Source organism: Saimiri boliviensis, chromosome 2, assembly GCF_048565385.1.
Source record: "Saimiri boliviensis isolate mSaiBol1 chromosome 2, mSaiBol1.pri, whole genome shotgun sequence".
Classification (NCBI taxonomy): Eukaryota; Metazoa; Chordata; class Mammalia; order Primates; family Cebidae; genus Saimiri; species Saimiri boliviensis.
The window spans coordinates 48,410,310-48,421,559 of record NC_133450.1 but is presented as its reverse complement, the minus strand read 5'-3'; the positions used below and the strand labels follow the sequence as shown (position 1 = coordinate 48,421,559).

At 36.6% G+C, this 11,250-nt stretch overlaps 1 long non-coding RNA gene across 1 annotated transcript in view; it reads left to right on the top strand.

The window, feature by feature from the left end:
• The first annotated feature begins 1,043 nt into the window (after window positions 1–1,043).
• Window positions 1,044–11,250, top strand: part of LOC141582625 (uncharacterized) — a 32,547-nt gene continuing 22,340 nt past the window's right edge. The window contains exons 1-2 of the long non-coding RNA XR_012515510.1: window positions 1,044–1,118; window positions 1,732–1,792. This is a non-coding gene — a long non-coding RNA (uncharacterized LOC141582625). The remainder of the gene's footprint in view (window positions 1,119–1,731; window positions 1,793–11,250) is intronic.

Here is an 11,250-nt window from a genome sequence, read left to right as displayed (position 1 = left end):
AGGACTAATTACTATTTTTATCACACACTGGGAATGCGCCATTACTCCCACTTGAACCTATTCTCTTCCGTCTTCCACTCTAACATACAAACTTGGAGTAGGTAATTGAGTTCTATGAACCTTGGTGGTGTTGCCTGTAAACTAATGTTATTGGACTATGATCTCTAAGCTCCCTATTCTAATGACTCCTGCTTCCACAAATAAGAGATGGGCAGGTTCTTTTAACAATTCTTTGAAAGTTACAATTGAGAAAGCAATGCTCAGAGATCATCAAGTTGGGCTTGACCAACCCTAGCTAATAATTACTACACTTTAGTGTACAGCAAAATCATCTGTAGTGTGCTTAGGATTCAGGTTGCATATGTGAGGAATATAGCAGAGTTATGTGTACAAGAATCATTTCAATCTCAGTGTTTTAAGGTCTCAACTGAGGAGCAAAATGTTCCAACTTTTTTATATAGGACCTTCTATCTCCAAATAGTTGAAAAAGTTCTAGAAGTACCCACATGTACCATTTAAATGGCCCCCAAACCTCACCAGGATTGGACCCTTGATAAAATCACTTTTTCAGAGTCTCCAAGGGAGGGAGGGATCAGTAAGAGAAGAGATCACCAAACACCATGAGAGCAGCTAACAGCTCAGGTCTGGGATCTTCTAGAAATGCTGGTCTTGGGCCTCTGCCTCCTTACAGGTGCTCATTTGGGATCATTGACCATTAGCCCTGCAATGTGTGTGGCTTATCATTCTCTCCTGTTAGTAGAGAAATACGTTACCTTTTCCATTACACTTTTATAAGATTATCTCAGGGTGAAGCTGTTTTGAACTCAGGCAACAGTGGGGTTTTTCTGTTTGTTATTCCCACCACTCATGAGCACTTATGCAGTTAGGTTTATCTTCTCCTAGAGCTTACTGGTGGTGGAGGGAAACTTATGGCATAGGTAGCCTCTCAGAGTCTCAGCAAGGTCATTCTTTTCCATATCTAATAATGAGCCATTGGTCTATTCATCTTTGCCTCATAGCACCCTTTCTTTGTCTCAGTTCTTATTTACTTCCTCTTTTTTTTTCCTTTTCATTTTCTTATACCTTCCTTTGGTCCTTGTAAGTATCCAAACTACCCTGTAAGTATGGGTTTTACAATAATACCCTCAATTTGTTATCTCAAGAGTGATCTTAGTAGTTTCCTTGCACTAGGCACATTCAGCTTAAAAACAAAAATGCAATCCATTTTCTTTTTTTAAAGTTATATTTAAATTTTCTTTTTTTATATTTTTATTTTACTTTAGGTGCATACTGTATCTGGCATTTCTCCCCATGTTATCCCTCCCCACCCACTGCTGTCTCTCCCCTACCCCCCCAACTGTCCCCAGTATGTGATGCTCCTCTCCCTGAGTCCATGTGTTCTCATTGTTCAACACCCACCTATGAGTGAGAACATGTGGTATTTGGCTTTCTGTTCTTGTGTCAGTTAAATGCAATCCATTTTCAGTAGGAAGAGATACTGTTGTACAAAAGCCTGAGGATAACAGTTAAACCCATTGAAAACCAATAAAAAGCCCTTTAAAGGCTACCATTTTCTTTAATGACATTTTTTCTTAATGCTGGATGTCCCCTACCACCAGATAATCAGTAATAGGATTGCAACTATTAAAGGGAAGGTGGGGGGACTAAGGAGAAAAGAGAAATTGAATTTACGTGTCTTCGCCTTAGCACAGCCTCACATTTCCTTTTCAGAAAATAACTTCTGCACATATAGCATTAGGGAGCAGTGTCTTCCAGCCACTACATTTGAGTGGTGAGTACCCAACCCAGAAGCCTCAAGTACCTACTAGATTCCCAACTCTGCCATGATTTTGCACCAAAGGGCACCCTCACTTCTTATTTGTGGGTATAAAACAAAGAGGAAGATACCTGCCCATCAGAAACCAGCACCATGCTCTAGGCATAGGGCTTCAAAAAACACAGAAGATTCAAAAATGAGGATTGTCATCTCAGAGAATGTCATGAAATTATTAAAATTTGCAAAAATAATTTTAATCCTATCCAGGGATCGGCATAATAAAGCATTCTCTCCCAGTCAAGCAGCAAGTGAGGGGAAGGAAGAGCTGCTCACCCTCCATCTGAGGGGTTGGGTCTGGGACAGTTTTATCAAATGTGAATATAGGCATTGCACCTCCATACATGACCATCAATTTTTACAATTTTCTTTTCTTCATTTACTCTGGTTTCACCTTTCACACGGGACTCCTCAGACCTTCAACTCTCTCTAACTCATGTGTTAGGCTGGCTCTGACGTGTGATAACTGATATTATCTGGCCCTATGACTTCTCTTTCTCATAAATAAGCAGTCAAGGTCTGGCATACCCTGACTTCCGTAATCAATTGTTGTGTTGAAAATATTCATTTGAACCAAGATAGAAATGTCAGAAACATTTTTAGGAAGGCAGGACCCTGTAAACAGACTAGGAAATGATGGCATCATGCCAACTCAAAAATAATGTAAGTTATTCTACAATTAAAATCTAGTCTACATGAACAAATGACTTAACTCTTTCTCCACACAATAGCTATAGAAAATATCTTTAAAAAAAAAGACAAATGTTGAACAATATAAATATTTGGGTAATTACCCACTGCCATTATTCCACACAGGGTCTGGATTTTCAATTTTACCTTCCAGTCAGATGAAAGATTCTTGAACTGGTATGTGAGTTCTGCATCTTCTTTTTAGAACTATTTAGAAAGTGTTCAACTTACAAAGAAATTCTCACTACTTCTCCTGTGTGAAAGAAGGGCACACAGGAGGAAATTTCTTTGTAAGTTTAGAAGAACTCTGCTAGTTGAGAGGAAATGCTGAAGTTTCTCTCAACTAGCAGTCTTTTCTGGACTGTCAGAATCCTTGTCTGCTGTGAGAAGAGAATTTCAAAACGTGCTGGTGCTCTTGAAGAGCACCTGGTTCCGAAGTGAGGAAAGGGAGGAAGTTTCAAGATCTATATGTATCCATTAGAAATGGTTTTTTGCAGTTAAATCAGAAACTTTGGTAACAAAATATACTTGTTACCTTAGCAAGAAATTTAAGAGGAGGACTGAGAGAAAGCCCCCCCAATTTAGCAATTAGGAACCCAGAATCAGAACAGGTTCAGTGGACTTCAGTAGAATGGTCAAGGTAGAGACCACGTTGCAATGGGTTGTCTGGAAACAAGCAGTGTATTTTTAAGTGCAAATAAATGCTCTACTCTAGGCTTTACAAAATTTTAACTTAAAAGACATACAAATGGCCAAGAAATATATTTTTAAAATGCTCAACATCACTAATCAGTAGAGAAATGAAAATCAAAACCACAATGAGGTGTTATCTCAGCCCCTGTTACCAAATAGATAAAAACTAATGACAGCTGGCAAGGATGCAGAGAAGCAGAAACACTTCTATGTGGTTGGTAGGACTTAAACTAGCAAAGCCACTGCAGAAAACAATATGCAGTTCCTCAAAAAACTGCAAATAGGGCTACCACATAATCCAGCAATCCCACTTCCAGGGCATTTATACAAAGGAAAGAAAGTCGGTGTAACAACGAGACCTCTGCACTCCCAGTTTTATTACAGCACTATTCACAATAGCCAAGATATGGAATCAACCTATGGTTTGTTTTTTTTCTTTTTTTCTAAAAAATTTTTCTTCCAACTGATCAGGTAGAAAAAGGAATCAACCTAGGGTTTAACAACAGATGACTGGATAAAGAAAATGTGATATATACACACAATAGAATACTATTAGCCATTAAAAAAAAAAAAGTTTAATTGGACCTAACAGTTCCACATGGCTGGGGAGGCCTCAGAATCATGGCAGGAGGCAAAAGGCTCTTCTTACATGGCAGTGGCAAGAGAAAATGAGGAGGAAGCAAAAATGGAAACCCTTGACAAACCTATCAGATTTTGTAAGACTTATTCTCTATCACGAGAATAGCAAGGAAAGACTGCCCCCCATGATTCAGTTATCTCTCCCGGGGTTCCTCTCACAACATGTGGAAGTTCTGGGAGATACAATTCAAGTTGAGCTTTGAATGGGGACATGGTCAAACCACACCATGTATATATATATAACATTTTATGGATGGAACTGGAGGACATTATGTTAAGTGAAATAAGCCAGGAGCAGAAAGTTAAACACTGCTTAATTCATATGTGGAAGCTAAAGAAAAGTTGACCTCATAGAAAATACAAAGTAGAACAGAGGACAACAGAGGCTGAGAAGGATAGGAGGAAAGGAATTGGGGTAGGAATAGATTTGTCAAAGGATACAATATTATAGCTAGACAGGAAGACTAAGTTCTAGTATTCTCTAGCACTGTAGAATACCTATAGTTAATAATAATATAAAGATTGAAATAGCTAGAAGGAGGATACTGAATGCTTCTAACCCAAGCAATGATAAATATTTGATATGATGAATATGCTAATCACCGCAACCTTATTATACATTGTATGTATTGTCATATCACTTCATATCCCATAAATATGTATGATTATCCATTTACAAATTTTTTAATTTAAAAAATAGAAAAAAAACACTTAGTTTTAGAAGGAAAAAAAGATAAAATTTGGCAGAGTCCCAGAGATAAGAAACATTTCCCAAAAGGTGTCTACAGATACTACAAAACATTGCAGAAGATAAAAAAGGGTCGGTTTTATGGTAAAATAATTTAGGGATATACTGAGTAAGCAAAGGTAAACAGATTTCTTTTCATTATTGCAGAACTTCTCAGCACCTTTAACAAGCTACTGTGAGTTCTAAATATTTAAAAGAAAGTTAACAGTATATGAATGGCTCAAATTTATTTGACAAAATAATTCTTTTTTCCACTGAGTACCTCCTAAAAGTAGTGTTTAGAAGACAGACTATGGAAAACATGGTTTAAAGAATATAGAATACCATTTTATAAGCCAGGCAAAGGGAGAGATTAAAGAAGCATTAAGTAAAGGGATACCTGATGGGAGAAAGGTTCAGAAAGTATAAAAAGGGATGTGTCAAAAGTAAACAGGTGGAGGCTGGAAGGGTGCTTCTTCCTCAGCTGTCTGAGAGACATAAAGAGAGAGGGAGAGTAAAAGGTGTCAGCACGTCTACACAGAGCAAAAGGAGTTGAGAGAATTCACAGGAGAAGACTCCATTTTTTTCACAAAAGAAAAGGTTAGATGTGTATAAAGGGCAAAGGGCAGGGCTGACTAAGGGAAAGAGAAACATAAAGCCATCAGGGCCTGGGAATGGGCACCAGGAAGAAGAAATAAGTGGAGAAAGGCAGGTGGGACAATATCAGTTTCAAAATGTGCTGTTAGTAACTGTCAAGATGGTAATTATGCATAAGCTTAGACCTAAAATTTTATTTTAATGGCATTTACCCCATATGTATACTTGTATAGGTCTGTAATTATATGCTCTGGGATGTTTATTAAAACACTATTTACAGTAGCAGAAAATTTTTTAAAACATCTACATGTAAATTACCCGAGGATAATTAAATTAGCCCACATTCTTGTATCAAAACGGTAGATAGGCAGACAGTAAGAAAATACTGACTTGGAAAGATGTCAAAGATAATTTATTAAGTGAAAAAAAATCTAGTTATAGAACAATATGTATAGTATGAACCCATGAAAAATGTGTGTGTGTGTGTGTGTCTGTGTGTGTACACACACACACAGACACACACATAAAAATGTCTGGTGGTTACATGTCTAAGTAGATAGTTCTAGGCTATGGTTTTGGCAGAACTCAGGCTAGAAAGGAAGAAGGAATTTTTACCTTTTACTTCATATCCTTCTGTTTGGACTATTTTACAGTGAACACATACTGCATTTATAGCTTTTACAGTTTGTTCCTTCCTGGACCTACACTCTTGAGACCCTCCTCCTTCCCTCCTGCAGCACGACTTTGTCTCCCAGCTCCCAAGAATCAAGGGCAGGCTGTACTCTCCTGCTTTGATTCAGGCCCTCCTAGACCTCAGGACCTCATGAAAGACAGAGTTCACTTAGATTTGCTGATAATTTCACTTTGTGACTTCACTTTGTGGCCAATTCTTTCTGGCTCTCTGATCTTCAGACCACAAATGTCATCCAGCTCCATATTTGATCCCAGTTCTACAGCAGACTAGAAAGGGCATGCTGGGACAATAACAAAACATTAATTTGTTGGGGGGAGGAAACAAGCTTTTGTTTCCAATAAATAACATGGAATGAATTCCTGGGAACATTAGTGTGTTTCTAAGTCCAGCCTGATCACAGAATACTAAAAAGTCGTTAGAAATACTGACTTGGAAATTATTCTTATAGAAGCACGATTTTACCTGAACTTTCCTATTATTATTTCTTCTCTGAACTCAAAATTCTTCTCCCATTTTTATTTTAAAGGAGAAATTCATTGTCTGATATTCACTTTTCAGAAAATCCAGTCAAAATTTGCTGACAATAAATAGTGCAGATATTCCTTATAACCACTAGGGGTCAGACTACTACATTAATAGAAGTCAAACCCAACTTGAAACGGTATTAATTGATTGCAGATCAGGCTAACATTCTCCTGCATAAAAACAGAAGACTGATCATTAAAATTAAACATTTTATAAAGGAGATAATGAGAAAGAGTGCATTTGACAAGAAAGGCTCAGAAAGTTGAAAGCATCATATATAATAAATAAAGAAATTTCATCCTTAATAAAAATTTCAGTTATTCACTTGCTCGTTCTAGTTGGCAAGATATTACTCCAATCTTAATGGGCTCAGATCAGAGGATTAATCATTGAACTGGGAAAATTCTAAGAGAGCAGAAACAACTAAAATCATGAAACTGTCAGCAAAAAAGAAGAAATCCTCATTTATAAAGGATAAACTGCCTGACTAGCAGAGGATTTAGATGAATGGCAGAAACATTTTTCCAGTGGATTTGAGCCATAGTAACAATAAATCTGAGTCATCTCACAGCAGTGGCTGTGTTCAGGAGTGTGGGAGGAGAGCAGCGCTGGACTGGGCCTCTGATCCACCCCCAGCCCTGCCACAAATTGACCCCGTGGTCCTGAACAAGCTCCTTCTCTGCTCTTGGTCTCAAAACGTCTTTAATAAGATTATATGATTTATAAAGAATCTTCAGGCTTTAAAATTAAAGATTTATCTAATAATACTGTTTTATAAAATGCAAGAAAATGAGGGAAAAACTTGTCAAGGTTTAAGTTTTGACAAAAATTTTTAAAATTGAGTGTATTCTCTCTCAATATATATTATTACAAATTTTATTTTTTTAATGGAACAAACTGAGATCGTAGGACATATCTACTGTCAGACAAAGTAACAAATCCAAAGTCAAAATTTATTTACATTTTTAATGATAGTATTTTAAATAATCAAGTGTATATATAAAAATATATGCAAGTTATTCCCTGGAATGATGAACAAATTAAAAAGTGGTTACCTGTTATGGGTGGAGTAGAATTAAATGGTTATGGATAGTGTGGATATAAGAATATAAGGTTCATTTTTTTCATATATTGTTTTGATATTTTTGTGATTGTATTTCATGAATGCATTACATCTTTTAAATTTTGAATATATCCATTCATTACCTATTCAAATTTTTAAAGAATTAATTTTAAAACTTTATATATAGAATGAAAATCTGGGCCAATATAAAAATAAACACAAGTGAAAATGAAAATCTTCCATGATGTGAATGGGGGTTAGAAATGACACAGGGATATTTGTTGCTAATATAAGTTGGCAATACAACGGTGATACTCTGTTTTAAATGGGCTACATCAAAATACCTCAGCCAAATTGACCATATCTTAATGGTTGTATCTAAATATTTTATTTGGCAAATTTTTCACCCATGCCCCAAACCCTCAGTGAGCTGCTTATACCTCATATGACGCTAAATCGGGAGAAGGAAGAAGATCCCCCTCCCCTTTTTCTTTACATACCCACATGCATGCACATGCATGCACACTCTGGCATGTGTGTCAGTGAATATTAATGTATGCAAATAAACAATGGGGAGGATCACAAATTGGTTCTGCAAATCGGTTTTGCAAATTGGTTCTGCAAACTGCTAACCTGACTCACAGCCTTCTCAACATACAGGTCTAATGCAATTTCTACCAAAATTACAGCAACATGATTTGTAGATATAGACAAGATTATTATAAAATTTATATGATAAGGCAAAGGAACTAAAATAGATAAAACCATTTTGATAAAGAATAAAGCAAGAAGAACTACTTTATTTCAAATTATATAGCTACAGCAATCAAGACTATATAGCACTGGTGATAAAACAGACACACAACTCAATGGAACATAATGGAGAACCCAAAATCGACCCATACAAATATGTCTAGTTTATTTTTCACTGAGATGCAAAAGCAATTCAATGGAAGAATGATAACTTTTCACCAATGGTGTTGAAACAACTGGACCTCCATAAGCCAAAAGGAAGAACGTGGGCCTAAGCTTCACACATTAAATTAAAATTAACTCAAAAAGTATTAGCCTGAGCAACATAGTGAAACCTCATCTCTTAAAAAAATACAAAAAAATTAACCAACCGTTGTGGCATGTGTCTGTGGTCCCAGCTACTCAGAAGGCCGCGGTGGGAGGATGGCTTCAGTGCAGGAAGTCGAGGCTGCACCCCAGCCTGGGTGCGAGACCCTGTCTCAAAAAAAAAAAAAAAAAAAAGAGTATTAAAGATTTAAGTGAAAATTTTAAACTATAAAACTTTTAGAAATAAAGATAACTGCTCAGAATCTAAGACTAGGTAAAGAATTTTTAGATTTGACACCAAAACCATGATCCATAAAAGAAAACACTGATAAATTGGATTCCATCAAAATTTAAAACTTTTGCTCCGTGAAAGATTCTATTGAAAGAATGAAGAGACAAGCTTCAGATTAGGAGAAAATATTTGCAAAACATGTATCTGGTAAAGGACTAGGATCTAGAATACATAAACTATTCTAAAGACTTAACAAAAAATCCAATTAGAAAATGAGCAAAAGACATAGACAGATACACTAATGAAGAAGGTATACAGATGGCAAATAAGTACATTATAAGACATTTCACATCGTTAACTGTCAGGGAAATGTAAATTAAAACTACAGTGAGATATCATTACATACCTATTAGAATGGCTAAAACAAAAATTGTGACAACACTAAATGCTGCCAAGGAAGTGTGGAAACTGGATTACTCACACATCGCTGGTAGGAACGTAAAGTGCCACAGACACTCTGGGGATTATTTTGGCAGCTTCTTAAAACACTAAATGTGCAACTGTCATACAACCCAGGAATTGCACTCTCCAGCATTTAACCAGAGTATGGGGGGGAAAAAAAACTTCCATCCCTAAAAAACCTATACATGGATGTTTTCAGCTGCTTTATGCTAGGAACAGGTCTGAAGCCTGGCATAAACAGGCCTTAAAGAAACTGGCCACAAACAAAATATTCATAGCACTGTGACACACTTGTGATGGCAGTGATGCACATTGCTGGAGGTTATTGGTTTACTGGAGCGAGGGCAAGAATTACCTGACCTGCCCCAGGGCAGAAGACTGCTTAAGGAGTTCCTGAACCACAACAATAGCAACCTGTGCCTTAATGACATGTTCCAGCTGCAGTAGATACATGCCAGAGCCTGTTTCTCACCACTAGTAAAGAATGTTTTGTTCTCTGTGAAGAATGCTTTTAGTTGAATGATGATTATCACTTGCTTGCTGTCAATAAATGTGTGGGTCAAACTCTGTTCCAGGCTCTCAGCTGGGAATGCTGTAGCTCCCCGTCGGCCCACCTCTTGCACTCTGTCTCTGTGCCTGTTTCTTAATTCCTTCAGTACCGCCTGGGTTGGGGTCTCCACAACCAATCTGGCCTCGGCAACTTTATTTGTGATAGCCTAAAACTAAGTATAGCCCAGATGTCCTTCTGTAAGTGAACAGTTATACAAAATCTGGTACATCCATACATGCAATACTACTCAGCAAAAAAAAAAAAAAAAAAAAAGAGTGAACTATTGAACTATTGATACATGCAACAACTTGAATGAAATCTCCAGAGAATTATAATGAGCCCAGAAAACCAATCCCCAGAACAGGTACTGTCTAAGCCCATTTATATAACATTCTTGAAATAACAAAATAATAGAAATGGAGAACAGGTTAGTGATTGTCTGGGGCTAAGAATGAGGTTGAGAATTGGTGAGAAAAAAGGAAGAATGCTATAAAAGAATGCTACAAGAATCTTTGTGATGAAAATTCTCCACATCTTGGCTGTATCAATATCAATATCTTCGTCGTGATACTGTACTACAGTTCTGTAAGACAGGATTGTAGGAAAGTAAGGCCTTATGGGATTTCTCTGTATTATTTCCTAGAACTGTGGGTAAATCTACAATCATCTCAAAATGTTAAGTTTGGTTTTATTTATATATACTTTATATAAACATATATATAAATATATATGTTTAGTTTCCATATATTTCTAAAAGAATTAATAATATAAATATAAGCTATGACCTTGAGTTGTTATGGAAATGAGGACTACAGTAGCTATGCATATTTTTTTCTTTCCTGGGTGTCTGTGTATGTGTGTGTGTGTATGTCTGTGTGTGTGTGTGTATAAATTATTAAGTTACTGTCTACCGCTTCCAAAGCTATTCTTCTCTCTGCTTTATGTTTCTGGAACTGGGACTCCACAAACCACACTTCTGCTTTCCCAACTTAGCCTTTCCCTCTTAAGCTTCACCAACACAGGGAAATTAAAAGCCAGAAGGAGAATAAAGGAACTTCCTCCTTCTCATTTCCTTCCTGTACTATGTCCCTCTGGGCATCATACAATAATAGGTCTTCTTCATCTGAGAGTAACAGAGCCTTCCAGTAGCAGCAGCTGAATCCAATTTGCATGTTTTCCAAACCTTGCAAAATGAGTTACATAGAATGTGTCAGCAAACTTTTGTTAAAAAGGACCACATAGTAAATATTTGAAGCTTTGCAGTCCATTTGTTCATATAGCAATGACTCAACTCTGCTATTGTAGCAACAGTTGTAGATAATATTTAAATGAACATGCAGAAATATTATTATTATAAGTGGAACTGTGCCCCTCAAAAACATATGTTTTACTTCTAACCTCCTATATCTGTGACTGTGACCTTATTTGGAAATCAGGTCTCTTCAGATAATCAAATTAAGATGAGGCCATTAGGATAGCCCTAAT